Genomic DNA, 13,015 nt, shown 5'->3' on the forward strand with positions numbered 1-13,015 from the left:
CGCAGGTGCTCTTTCTACGGCAAATATGCTGACTGGGTGGTTTGCGGGACCTGAAAGCCCACACCCAAGAAGTTACCATTACTCTCTGCGTCCATACATGTATTAAATGCCATGGACTCTCAGGATCACGGATACGGAGGGTGAGAGATGGTGGTGAGGGTACAAGCCCATGAGTCATTTATTAATTTGTTCAACAAAACCCACCAAGTGCCTACTTCATAGAGGACTTTTCTAGCCTCACAACAGATACAGAGGTGACTCAGACACTAAATGTGTTCTCAGAGAGACTGAAGTGTCAAAGAAAACATGTTCATAGAAATCATGGTGTAGAGCAAAAATAGAGATGTGCAAATAAAAAAAGCAGATGAGTTCTGTGACCAGTGTGCTCTGGGGGACTCCATACTCTGGGGAGTGCAGATAGTGATCAGGAGAGGCTTCCTGGAGGAGGTGGCACTCCTTGGAGGAGGAGGAAAGGCCTTGAAGAGTAGGTAAGGAGGGGAATCTGGGACCACAGGACGAAGAGGTAGGATAACTATGGCCCTGGAGACGTGCACAAGGAGATGGAGGATCAGGGGTGGGTCTTGCTGTGGGTGTAGAAATCAGGACACTCAAGACATGCTGTGTAGCTGAAGCTTGTCCACTATGCTCCAGGCATGCTGCAGTGGAGCCTGATGGACAAGTTACTATCAGTGACACAAGCGACCAAACCAGGGAAGTCGTGACTTTTTATGCTCTACCTGAAGAAGCTTAAAAATTTATAGGGACCAAGAAATGTAGCCTGTTTACTGAGATGCACAGACTCCCCCAGGAGGAAAATGTCCCTTTTCGATTTGAACACAAAACGCAGGTGGTGACAAATGTCCGGGTTACCACCTGCTAAATGCAGAGTTGGGTGTCTGAGTCAGGATCTTGGCCTCCAAGAGCTTCATTGGTGGGTTGGCCGGCCCAGGGGTCCAGGAAAACAGGGCTTTAGCCCTAATTTACAGGCAGGCACACGCAGCCCAAGTGCTTCTCCCAGGGCCATGAATGGAGATGGACTCAGGCCATTTTTAAGGTCAGGGTCATCCCCTACAGCAAACCGGCCTCTGCCACTGGGGGAGACATAACTGGCCATGGTTGCCCACCTGGCTCTCGAGACGGGCACAAGCGATACTTCAGGTGTTGGTGTATTTGCCTTTCAGTGGTCCCTGAGCCCTGGCCACATGGGCTGAGAAGTGGTCCTCTTCTCCGTGAGGGCCTCAGGAGAGTAGGAGCACTAAGGGCCTGCAGTGCGGACACCAGGGAGCTGAGTCTGGTCAGCCGTGTGACCTGCCCTTTAACCTCTGACCTGCAGGTTTTGCCCTGGGAAATAAAAGGGTTAAATTGTCTCAGCCCTGAAATTCTGAGCAGTATCGTCCTGTGCCTCAGTGACAGAGAATAGCAGTGAGCTGGGAACTTCTCTGGAATCACTAATTCTAGCCTGAGTCCCAGGCAGGGAATGACCTTCGTGGGCCCCCATCATGACGGCCATCAGTCCAGACAGGGCAGTTCCCCAAACCCTGGCCTTGTGCCCAGGACTGCAGTGGATGGTGTCAGTCACACTGAGACAGAGCTTCCTAAAGTCCAGAAGCCCTGTCATTGATTCTCTTTAATGCCTGGCCCTTCTGTGGAAATCCCAAACCTGAAATTACAGCCAGCAGTAAGGTGACTGTCACCTGATTTAAAATAATGGTCATAGTAAAGGCCACTTACACTTACAAGTGACCCATAAATGCTGGAAAGAAAAATGAGGGGAGCGGAGGTGAAGACACAGTGAAGTCAGTGTCCTGTGAAGTGATCAATTTGAAGAACATGAACCCAAACACCTGTGATACCGGGTCTGTTCCCTCTGGCTAGCTCCAGATGATGAGTGGCCACGGATACTGGCATTGAGGTCCCACTCCTTAGGCTCAAGTCCCCGGAGCCACCACCTGTAGGCTGTGTGCCTCTGCGTCCTGATTGATCAATAATGGGGGTTAAAATTGCACTTATGTCAAGGAGCGGTTGTGAGAATTAAATACTCAAGGGCTTGCAAAGCATTTAGAATTGTGGTCAGTGTGTAAGATGCATTAGCAAATTTTAGCTCCTGGTATTTCTACGAGTCCAACTCCCTGTCTGCTGAACTCAGGCTCCAAATGGGACCAGTGAAAGGAAGGGGATACTTCCATACTTAACTTTTTAAAATCCACTTTATTGAAGCATTATTTATATTCAATAAAACTCATACATGTTAAATGTACAATCACAAATGTAAGAGCCTTAGCATAGTACACTTTCACTAACACAACTCTCTCCCCTGTGTGAGCCTTATACATTTTCTACTTCTTGTTCAGTTGCCAAGTCATGTCTGACTCTTCACAGCCCCATGGACTGCAATACATCAGGCTTCCGTATCCTTCACTATCTCCTGAAGTTTGCCCGAGTTAGTGTCCATTTAATTGGTGATGCCATCCAACCATCTCATCTTCTACTTACATGAGCATTATAAACCCCCCACCCTGTGTTAATATTTCCTGCTTTAGTAAGTTGTCTTTTAAGTAAATTATGAGAAAAAGTAAAAATGTAAAAGCTTTTATATTTGCCCACCTATTTACCATTTCTGAGACTGTCTAATCCTTTCTGTAGATCTGCATTTCCTTCTGGTATCATTTCCCGTCACTCTGAAGGACATGTCTATGGTATTTCTGTGAAAGAGGTCTGCTGCTGATAAATTATCTCAGTTTTCATTATCTGAAAGTGTCTTCAGCCCTTCCTCCTCTTGAAGAATATTTCCACTGGATATATAATTCTTGGTTGACAGCTTTTTCTTTCATGTTAGAGATGTTGTTCCACTTTCTCTTGGTCTCAGTTTTCTCTGAGTCACTGATATTCTCACCGTGGTTCCCTGTATATATGTTTCTTCTTTCTTGACTGTTTCTAGATTTTCTCTCTACCTTTTGTTTTCAGCACTGGACTGTGAAAGGCTTCACTGTATATTTGCTCCGCTTAGAGTTGTCTGAGCAGCTCAGATTCATCCGTAAATTGGATGTCAACAAGTTTGGGAAGTTTTTGACCATTATTTCCTCAAATATTTTCCCTCACTCCAATCTCACTCGTCTGTGTCTGTAACTCCAATTATACTTATGTTTGGCCATTTTCTATTATCCCATTGGTCTCTGAGGCTTTCTTTGGTTTTCTTCAGTCTTTTTCTGTGTCCACGGGTTGAAATTTTTCTATCAATTTTTCTTCCAGTTCATTACTTTTCCCTCTTCTACTTCCATCTTCATTAAGCCTATTTAATGAGTCATAGAATCTCCATTTGGTTCCTTTTTATAGTTTCCATTTATCTGTGAAATTCCTTCTCTGTTCTCTCTTTAGAACCATATACTCCTTTCATCCTCTTAATATGTTGTCCTTTAACTCTTTAAACAGTCTTCAGTTTGTTCTAAAATGTTTGTCTGCTAAATCCAACATCTGAGCAATCTCATTTTCAATCCCCTCTGACTGTTTTTTTCTGGGTTATGTGTCACATTTTCCCATTTCTATTTGTATCTGGTGGTTTTGTTCTGAATACTAGAATCATGAGTCATATGTTTTAAAGACCTGGATTCATCCACCTTCCTAAGAGTGTTGACCCTTCAGCAAACAGTTCAGTTACTGGTAGCCCTACCATGAACTTGTAGTTCTGCACTTGTTGGTCAATATCAGGCAAAAGCCCAGGCCCCTCACCTCCCAACTCATTTCCCCTTCAGGTCTTGTCACAGTTGAATGTGATCTTGTCAAGATGTGTCTAGAGGGCATCTTACTCCAGGGTAAGGTCCTGGCTCCTAAGATGTACCCTTTCTGATGATTCAGTTGATTGCTCAGGGTCTTAATGAGATGTTAACTTGATTTTTCCACTCTGGCAGGAGCATGGACACGCAGAGGACCCCTACACAAACTCCTGGGGCCCCTGTCTGCCTTACTGTCTCCTTTCTTCTGTCCCACCAGAGCTGCCCAGATTCTCAGACCAGTGGGACTGCGGTAGTCTGTCTGCTCTTTCCACTGCAGTTGGGAAACTATTCCCAATCAGAGAACCAGAGTGATTACTGTTTTCACCTCCGAGTTTCCATTCTCTCAGAGATCACAAGCCTGAGATACTTCATGTCCACTTGTGGGAAACAGTTGCCTCTTATATTTTTGTCCAGTTTTTTAATGATTATGGTGAAAGGGCTCGTCTGGTACCAGTTCCTCCTTTTGGAAATGGAAGTGCACTTGACTATTAAATCATAAAATGAATAGCTAGAATGTTATCAGATGTAAATCATATATGTTATATAAGCTATATATATATATTATTTCTGACATAATATAATACTATATTATATTTACAAGGTATATATTAATTTATTTTTCACACATTTATTGAAGACTTACTGTGTATAAGCAACAGTAGTGGTTGAAGGAAGGAAAAGGTATTAGAATCTTTCTTAAGATATTTGGAAAATAACAGCCCATCAAAATTTAGAGCCAAAGAGCTTTCTCATCCAATATCCTCATGTTAACAATGTTGAAACCTAGACCCAAGAAATTAACATGACTGTCAAGGTCACACAGCTATTAGTAGAGGAGAGAAAATAGCCTAGCATTTGGTTTCCAGTAAATCTGAAATCTCTAAAACTAAACCACTAAGCATATGTTTGGAGATTTTCCCCCTATAGAAAATCTGATCCATGCCAAGATCTCTATTGATTCATTAGTGATTTGAGCCAAATGGGAAATAAGTCAGTCTAGAATCCTAAGAACATGCATAGAAAGGTTAATTCGTGCTGTTAATTCATGACAACCATAAGCTGTCAGCAATAAACAGGCCTGGTTCTTTATTAAACTCCACATAAAGGACAGCCAGGAAGAAGCTGTGGGTTGCCCGGTGCAGTGGTGTTTGATGGGAGAAGAGTTAGTGAGCGCTCCTCAGGGCTCCCTAGGGATCCATCCAACCTGATGACTCAACAATGAGTATATCTCACTTGCCACCAAAGTCCTGGAGACACTTCAGTTTTCCTGAAACCCACATCTTCTACACCTTTCTGAGAGAAGGAGCAACCATAGCCCAACCATGATTTCCCCCTTGTTTAATCCTGTTATCAAGCATGTCACTCCGCACACAGCCAGTCTCAAGGAACTTCACTCCAAAAAGCCCTGTCCAGGGTCCAGCACTAGGAGAAATTGACTGTCAGAGACTTCCCAACCCTTTAGAATACATTCATATATTCAAAGATTTCCCCAGTGACCTGGTTCTGGGGTGGGGGAAGTAAGGAAACCTATAATGAGGGGACTTCCCCAGGGAGTTTCTTCCTGAGGAAGCACAGGTCACTTTTGCTTTCTGAAGTAGCAGGCAGGGTCATTTGGATTAACTGTTCTGCTGGGGACAATTAGAAATTGTTGGGCAAAATACTCTAAATCTTCTCTTTTCTAAAACTTGGAAAATATGCCTGACAAAAACAAATAGGAATCATCTCTGGAGAAAGATAACATCATCAAAGTTCTGCAAATTTTCTGAAAGATCAGTTTTGCAAAAATAGAATCTAGCTCAAACTACAAAATAACTAGGTCCACAATGAGACAAGACAATGTGAATGAAAAGGAGAAGAAGCTATAAACAATGGAAACAGACACACATGGGATCAGGATATTGGAATTATCAGATATTGACTTGAAAATAACCACATTTACTGTATGCAAAGAGATAAAAGACAAGGTCAGTGATCTTCCAGAGAATCAGAAAATATGGAATTGAACTGAATGTAAGATTTAGAAATGAAGAATACGGTAGCAAATATGAAAATGCAGTTAATTGATTGAAAGATTTGGCAGACTGAAAAAGGAATTATTGAATTGTGGTGAACTCAGAGGGAAATCTGGAGAATAAAGCACAGAGAATCAAAAGAATGGAAAATACAGAGAATGTGAAAGGTTAGGGAATAAATACTGAATTTTGTGATTTTTAAATTATTTATATAATTTTGGATGGGCTGTTTTTTTAATTTAATTTTATTTTTCGGTCACTCACCATGCAGCATGCAGGATCCTAGTTCCCCAGCCAGGGTTTGAACCTATGCCACCTGCATTGGGAGCGTGGAGTCTTAACTGCTGAGCCACCAGAGTGGTTTTTTCCTACGTATACTGATAGACTCAGGATTTTGTTTACTAACATGGTGAGGTACATTTTAACTTGTTATTGAAGTATAATACAGTGGTTAACTTGATGGAGGAGGAGCTACTACCTGGAGGGGCATGATCGAGGCTTCACAGAACTGGCGATGTTCCATTCCTTGATTGGAGTGACAGTTACATGGCTTCATTTTGTGATAAATTGTACATAGTAACATCTTTCTGTTTTACACTTTTCTATTTGTATATCTCACAATTTTTTCCCAAATGTTTAAAACAAAAGAAAAAGTGCAGGCCCAGGCATCTGTCACTGGCAGGTGCCAAGAGAAGCCTGCATTGTAGGTTTCCTGTGGCAGAGACAGTCATCACCTGCAGGAAGGCAGCATATACAGGGCAGCAAATCTTGATCCAGTCACTTACCATTGATCAGTGTTGTCATGAAAGATTCACTTTTGAGAAGGATTTTGAGGCCCCGTGTGGGGCCACCACCTGCCTCAGCACGCGGTCAGACTTTCATAAGGAGCATTGGCTGATTTTGCACAGACAGCAGCTGGTAGTGGAGAGTTTGCAGTCCAGTTGGCTTGTTTCTTTTATTTTAATTCTATTTTATTTCATTTTTGGTTGTGTGGGCTCTTCACTGGGGCATGTGGGATCTTAGTTCCCCAACCAGGGATTGAACCCACGTCCGCTGCATTACAAGGTGCGTTCTTAACCACTGGACAACCAGGGAAGTCCCCAAGTTGGCTTGGTTTTTAACTCCAGCTCCAGGTGTGTCGTCTTGGAAGAGTCATCACTGTTACCCAAGCCTCAGCTCATTTATCTTGCTTAAGATGGAGATTCAGTGAAATGATGTGTGTAGAGCACTTAGCATGGCACTCAGCACAAGCTGGGTCCTCAGGAAACTGGAGCTATTTCTGTAGCCTCCATTTAGCCATATTTACTTTCTCCTAATATCAGAATTTTTAAAATAGTTTTCCTTTGAGCTCCTCTTTCCAACTCATTTTTCTAATACAAACAATTCAACGTGAAGGTTGATATTTTAATTACTCTTATAGTTTGTCATTTATTAGGCAGCAGAGGACCCACTATCCCTCTTCCAGGTCAAAACCCTCCTTTCACGCTTACTGAAGCACTTGTGGGATGCAGAAACTTATTAAGATGGAAAGGTTAAATTAAAAGTAAATGAAAATCTCTAATGAGTAAAGACATTTTAATAAGAACATGCAAAAAAATCATGAAGCTAGAGACTGAAGGGAGCCATCCATGCAAGAGCTCTTCCTTCCTTCATCAGGCACCCTTGAACCTCTGGGTGACAGGCTTACCCCTTAACCCAAGAGAGAACTATTGCCTCTCTAGTTCTAAATCTATTTGCTTTTGAAAGCCACTAACCATATTAGACCATTAAAAAGTGTCCATTGCTTCATTAGCCAAGTGAAGCCACAAAACGTGATCTGTGAGATTCATCATGGCTCCAGTTGCTAGCTAGTACAAACTTGTTGCTGTAGATCAGAAATAAGGCCAGTCATCTCACCTTGATGTTGATGGTGATGGTGATGATGATGATGGTGATGACAGTAATATTAAAGGTGATGATGACAGTGATGATGATGGTGGTGGTGATGATGGTGATAATATTGAAGGTGATGATGTTGGTGATGATGGTGATATTAAAGGTGATGGTGATGATGATGATGATATTGAAGGTGATGATGATGATATTGAAGGTGGTGATGGTGATGATGGTGATAATATTGAAGGTGATGATGATGATACTAAAGGTGATGATGACAGTGATGATGTGATGTTAATGATATTAAAAGTCATGATGATGATGGTGATGATACTGTAGGTGATGATGGTGATGATGATATTAAAGGTGATGATGACAGTGATGATGGTGCTGATATTGATCATGATGGTGATGATGATGAAGATGAGGATGATAACAATGATGATGATGATGTTGTTTTTGATGACACAGATGATAGTCACAGCCACACATAGGGACAAGCAGATATGACATCAGATGTCTGTCGTCAGGAGGCCTTCCTTGGGCACAGCCCAAATAATTTTCTCTGAAAGTGACTTCTGCTTCCTCACAATTCCAAAGGAATTAGTAACTGGATTCCCAAAGCTTCCAGGAATTTTTCTAAGAAGCAAAACAAAACCCAGGAGAGCATGAGGCTGGCAGATGAGGGAGCTGGGGTCTCTGTATACCCAGGCAGGCCATCTTCCATGTGGGACATGCAGACCCCTCTGCTGGACCCACCCAGCTGGGTCCTCTTCCCCTCGTGCTCAGCCTTCAGCTCAACCTCCAGCTCATGTGTCACTGCCCAACGACATTTCCTCTGCCCTCTGGCCATGGGAGTGGGTGGGACCTTCATGACACCCTGTCTCTTCCTTGAAAACACTTAAATAGCTTGTGATTCCATGTCGATTAAGTGGTTATTTGATCCATGTTTGGCTTCTTTATAAGCTCTTTGAGGGCGAGGCCTCTAGGCCTCATACTGACCACCTGCCCCCATCCCTGGGGCAGCAGGTGACCCATGGAACATAGCTCAACAAATTACTTTGAGTGAAAACAAAGGCATTGAGTGTGGTGACCCCAGAGTTCTCCCATTCCAGCCAACTTTGGTCCATCTGTGAGAAGCCTGTACCTGCCACCCAGTGCTAAGCCCAGACCTCCCCCTGTTCAGTGATCCTCAGCATCACTCCCTTTGGAGCTGCAGTCAGGTCTCCTGGTCATTTCTGTTGCTTTCCCACAGCTTGGTAGGCACCATTGAATCTGAATAGTTGGGATGTAAATGTGCCTTTGTAGCTGCCAGCCAAGAAGCTCTAGGTCCACTCTGAATGATCAAATCAAACAACATCAGCAGAGACCTCTGAGTTGGGGTCTTGAGTGGTTTCTCCACCCACCCCAACCCCCCCCTTTATGCCAGGTGACCTGGGTCTGCTTCAGACACACCTGCATATGCAGTTCGGCCCCCAGGTCTCATGGTCCTCTTTTCTGGGATCTGACTCATGGAGTCATAGCCACCCCCCAACCTGCCATCACTCCTAGGGCTCCCACAAACCATCTCCTCACTGGAGCATGGCTGGACAAGAGGCTCCTGACCTGATGAATCAGAAGAGCCTGCTCTGGCCTCAGTCACTCATCATCGTGGGCCAAGCATCACCTATAGCCAACACCTCCAGGCCAGTGTCAACATGGTCTTGAAGGAAGACGCTGTGGCTGGTTTCCATAATCAATGGTTCCTCTCAATCTTCTAAGGGAAAATACCATGCTTTGCATACTCAGACCCTCTACATCTTCCCTAAGCTGGAAGTCTGAAGTTGTCCTCAGCAGGAATGCAGACAGTGGTCTGGGCCTCACGACAGCGTGGAAGAAGAGGAAAGGCAGTGCATGCAGCTCAGCTTCTTCTCCATCCTCACCTGAGCCCAGCATCCAGTGAAGCTGCTCGTTAGAGTCCCGTCTCCCTGGAAAGCTGGCAGCTGGGCTTCCTGGGGTGGGGGTGGGGGTGGGCGGTTCATCCCTCACGAGGAGGCCACCCACACAAACTGCAAATGAGGGACTGGACTCCCAGGTTGTATGTTGTGTGCCAGATGGAGCTGTCTGCTCCACATTCCTGCTGTCCCCGTAAGTCCACGTGTGTCTGTCAGGTCTCACGTCCTGATTTAGGGCCAAGAGCACATACTCACCATGGGTGTGGCCCGTAGTGACGTCATGTGATCGTGTCCATGGGGCCCTTCGTGGTCTCGTGTCCTCGAGGTGCTTTCCAGGCTTGTCTGGACCCATGCCTCCTCAGGGACCCTGCTCACTGGCCCATCCAAGGAAGGCACTGGGGTGCAGAGATGTCGCTGAGTTTTCCAGGTTGGATTGGGAGTGGGAGGAGCCTGTTGTGAAGATAGCTATGAGCTGGTTCCTAGGAGAAGCTGTTCAGACTCAGGTATTGAGAGCCAGTTATGTGCAGAGGCACTGCAGAGAGGGGCACTGAGAGAGGGGCCTTGGTGGCACCTGTACACCCCATCCTGGCTGCTGCCGGTGGTGGGATGGAGGTCAGGGGCTTGAAGCCTTTGCTAGCCTGGCCTCAGAGGCAGTGGGGCCCCCTGGAAGCAGCATGAGGCCCCCGCCTTCCCAGAAGATGTCATGAGCATGTGCTATTGCTTCACAGATGCGGGTCTTTGACGCTGAAGGGCATGGGCCAGGGCACATGGAGGCACTAGGCCCAGTCGTGCAGCCCCTGGCCTAGAGTCAGGCCACCAGCACTGAGCCCTGTGCCTCTCCACCAGCTGTGATGCTTAACCTTTCTGGAACTCACTCTTCTCCTCTGTAAGATATAGTTACTGACAGTACCTACTTCCCTGGTTGTGCCAGGAAAGGGGTTGACCTTCCCTGGTTGACCAGGTTGGGGTCATCTTCCTGCCCCAGCAAGTCTTCGTTCCACGTCGATGAGGGCTGGGAGTTTCGGTACCCTAGAGTCACTCTTCATCCACTGGCTGAATCCCCGCCAAGGCTCCTCCTCCATGAGCTCATCTAGTCACTGCTTGCATCCCTCTGGGGATGGGAGGCTCTCTGCCTCTCGGAGCATCCCGCTCCACCTTAGGTCTGTTTCTTGGACAGTCTATTTGTGTTGACTTCCTGGTTGGCCCTGGCTCCATTCCTGTGGTCATGCTGAATTCCACCACTTTCCTTCTTCAGAACAGCAGGTTAAATCCTGTGAAGGTCATGGACAGCCCCCTCTGTGCCTGTGTGCTTCCCACTCCATGGGTCTCGTCTTTTCCCAATGACACCCCTCGATGTCTCCGGGAGATACTTGAATGAATGGCATGACTTCTGAAAGCAGCCTGTGCACTGAGTCCCTGCTGCATGCCGAGGAGCACAGATGAGAGGACGGGCAGCTGGGGCTGTGCATCAGGCAGGGAGCAGCGTCCACGGGGGGAAGAACATGTGCTGACATGGGGAGGCTGCAGCTGGAGAGTGCGGTGTGGGCCGGAGTCAGGGGCCATCAGCTGGAGAACGTGGGTGACAGCGCATCAGAAGACACTTTGCGTGTGTGCTTTGGAACAAGCATCCCAGCTGCAACGTGGAGACAGCAAGCTGAGTGACCAATCCAGCAGCCACAGTGTCCAATATGCACCCCAAAAGGCTGGGAGTGCCTCCCTCTGGGGGTGGGACCACAAACGAGTTATTTTTTCTTCCCCCTTCCTTTTGTTTTCTCATTTCTCTATAATAAGCATTTCCCATTTCCTTCATGATGAACATGGATTATTTATGTAGTAACAGTTACTTACACTTGTCTAAAGTCCTGCAAAAGTGAACTGGCAGGACTTGGTATGGTTGGAGGCCCAGGTCTGATCTTGGTGCTTGGGGAGGGGAGTGCCCACCACCTTGACAGGGATGGGTGGGAGCATAGCATTGGTCAGGAATTCTATGGCCCCGACGGTGGCCAGAAGAATAGGCGTGACTTCTTCTAGGCACCTTCACAGCCAGGCCTGCAGGCCCTGGGGGCTCGCCTGTCCATTTGCAGAGTTCCCAGTTCCAGACTTGGTGACAGCAAAGCCCCCAGAGCTTGGTGATGGCAGCAGCAGCCTGTGCTTGGCTGTCTTAGGCCACATGTGCTCAGCATCGAGCAAAGTCTCAGCAAAAAAAGGGCCAGGGGCCCACAGTCCCCATGTTCACAAAGCTCAGCCCAAAGTGGGAGGTGGGTATAAACGTTTAAAAGCCACTTAATGAACATGTGACTGCAAATGGAGACTCAGCTCCGAAGGAAAGCAGTAGTTTCCAACAAGACCTAGAAGAAAGGAGGTGTCTCCCGGGGTGGGGCAGGTGGGGGGCAGGGGGGGGAGGTGGGCCTTGGGCCGAGAGCAGAAGGATAAGCTGAGGGAGTTATTGGAAAGTGTCCTGGCCGAGGGAACAGCGCAGACAATGGTCCTGGGGCAGGAGGAAGGATGGCAGGTCTGAGTCTGAAAGAAGCACTGTTGGATCAGGAGTCCAGAGAGGGAGGGGCCTTTTATGGCAGGAGGACCCTCCCCATCCTGTGTCCCCCTATTCTCTGCCACATTCCCCTCGTGGCCTGAACAGCCTCCTCCGGGGATGCCCCCAGCAGTCACCCCAAAAGCCAGCGTGCAGCTCGGCTGTCAGCTTCCTCCAAGGCTCTGCACACCTGGCTGCTAATTAACAGAATCACTCAGATCAGAAAGCATCATGTTCTACTGGGAGGCTGCGAAGCCCTCTCATTAATTCGCAGGTGAAATTATTCTGGCTTTTCTCTTGTTTTGCTTCCTCTCCCCAGCTCACTTAATGGCTGGGGTGAGTCCTCCCAATTAGACTTGTGAACCCCTCTCCTCCAGATCATGAAGCCTCAGGGACCCCCTCAGGGCACAGGGAGGGAGTGCCCAGCCTTCGGGCACCAGTGCCAAGGGCAGTGGGGGCAGAGGGGTGACACCCCCAGTGCAGGAGAGGAGGGAGGTGGCCCCCGGCTGGTGGGTGGGTCTGAGACTAACAGTGCCCCGCGGGGGTGACTCAGAGGTGGGGGTCCTGACGTCTGTGTGACCCTCCACACAACCAGCCTGGATGAGAGGCAGGGAGCCAGCCCTTCCCCCACTTCTGTCCTGGATGTGGAGATGGTGTCCCCCTGTTGACAGAAGGCCTCCTGGGACCTGGGGGAGGTCTGGGGGGCTTACCGGCAACCACCATTCACAAATGAACATGTGCAGCCTCTTCTTTGAACGAGAAACTTTCAGGGATGATATTCACAGTTCAGCTTATAAGCAAGGGGTCCTTCTCCCTGTAAGACAGCAGCATAGGCCTGAAACCCCTGGGTGCTGACAAGACCTGTTGTGAAAGAAGCTTTTTACTTACTCTTTT

At 47.0% G+C, this 13,015-nt stretch overlaps 1 protein-coding gene across 14 annotated transcripts in view; it reads left to right on the top strand.

Moving 5' to 3' along the window:
* Positions 1 to 13,015, top strand: part of CACNA1C (calcium voltage-gated channel subunit alpha1 C) — a 388,445-nt gene that overhangs the window by 245,868 nt on the left and 129,562 nt on the right. The window lies entirely within an intron of this gene.

Source organism: Odocoileus virginianus, chromosome 23 (genome assembly GCF_023699985.2).
Source record: "Odocoileus virginianus isolate 20LAN1187 ecotype Illinois chromosome 23, Ovbor_1.2, whole genome shotgun sequence".
Taxonomy (NCBI): domain Eukaryota; kingdom Metazoa; phylum Chordata; class Mammalia; order Artiodactyla; family Cervidae; genus Odocoileus; species Odocoileus virginianus.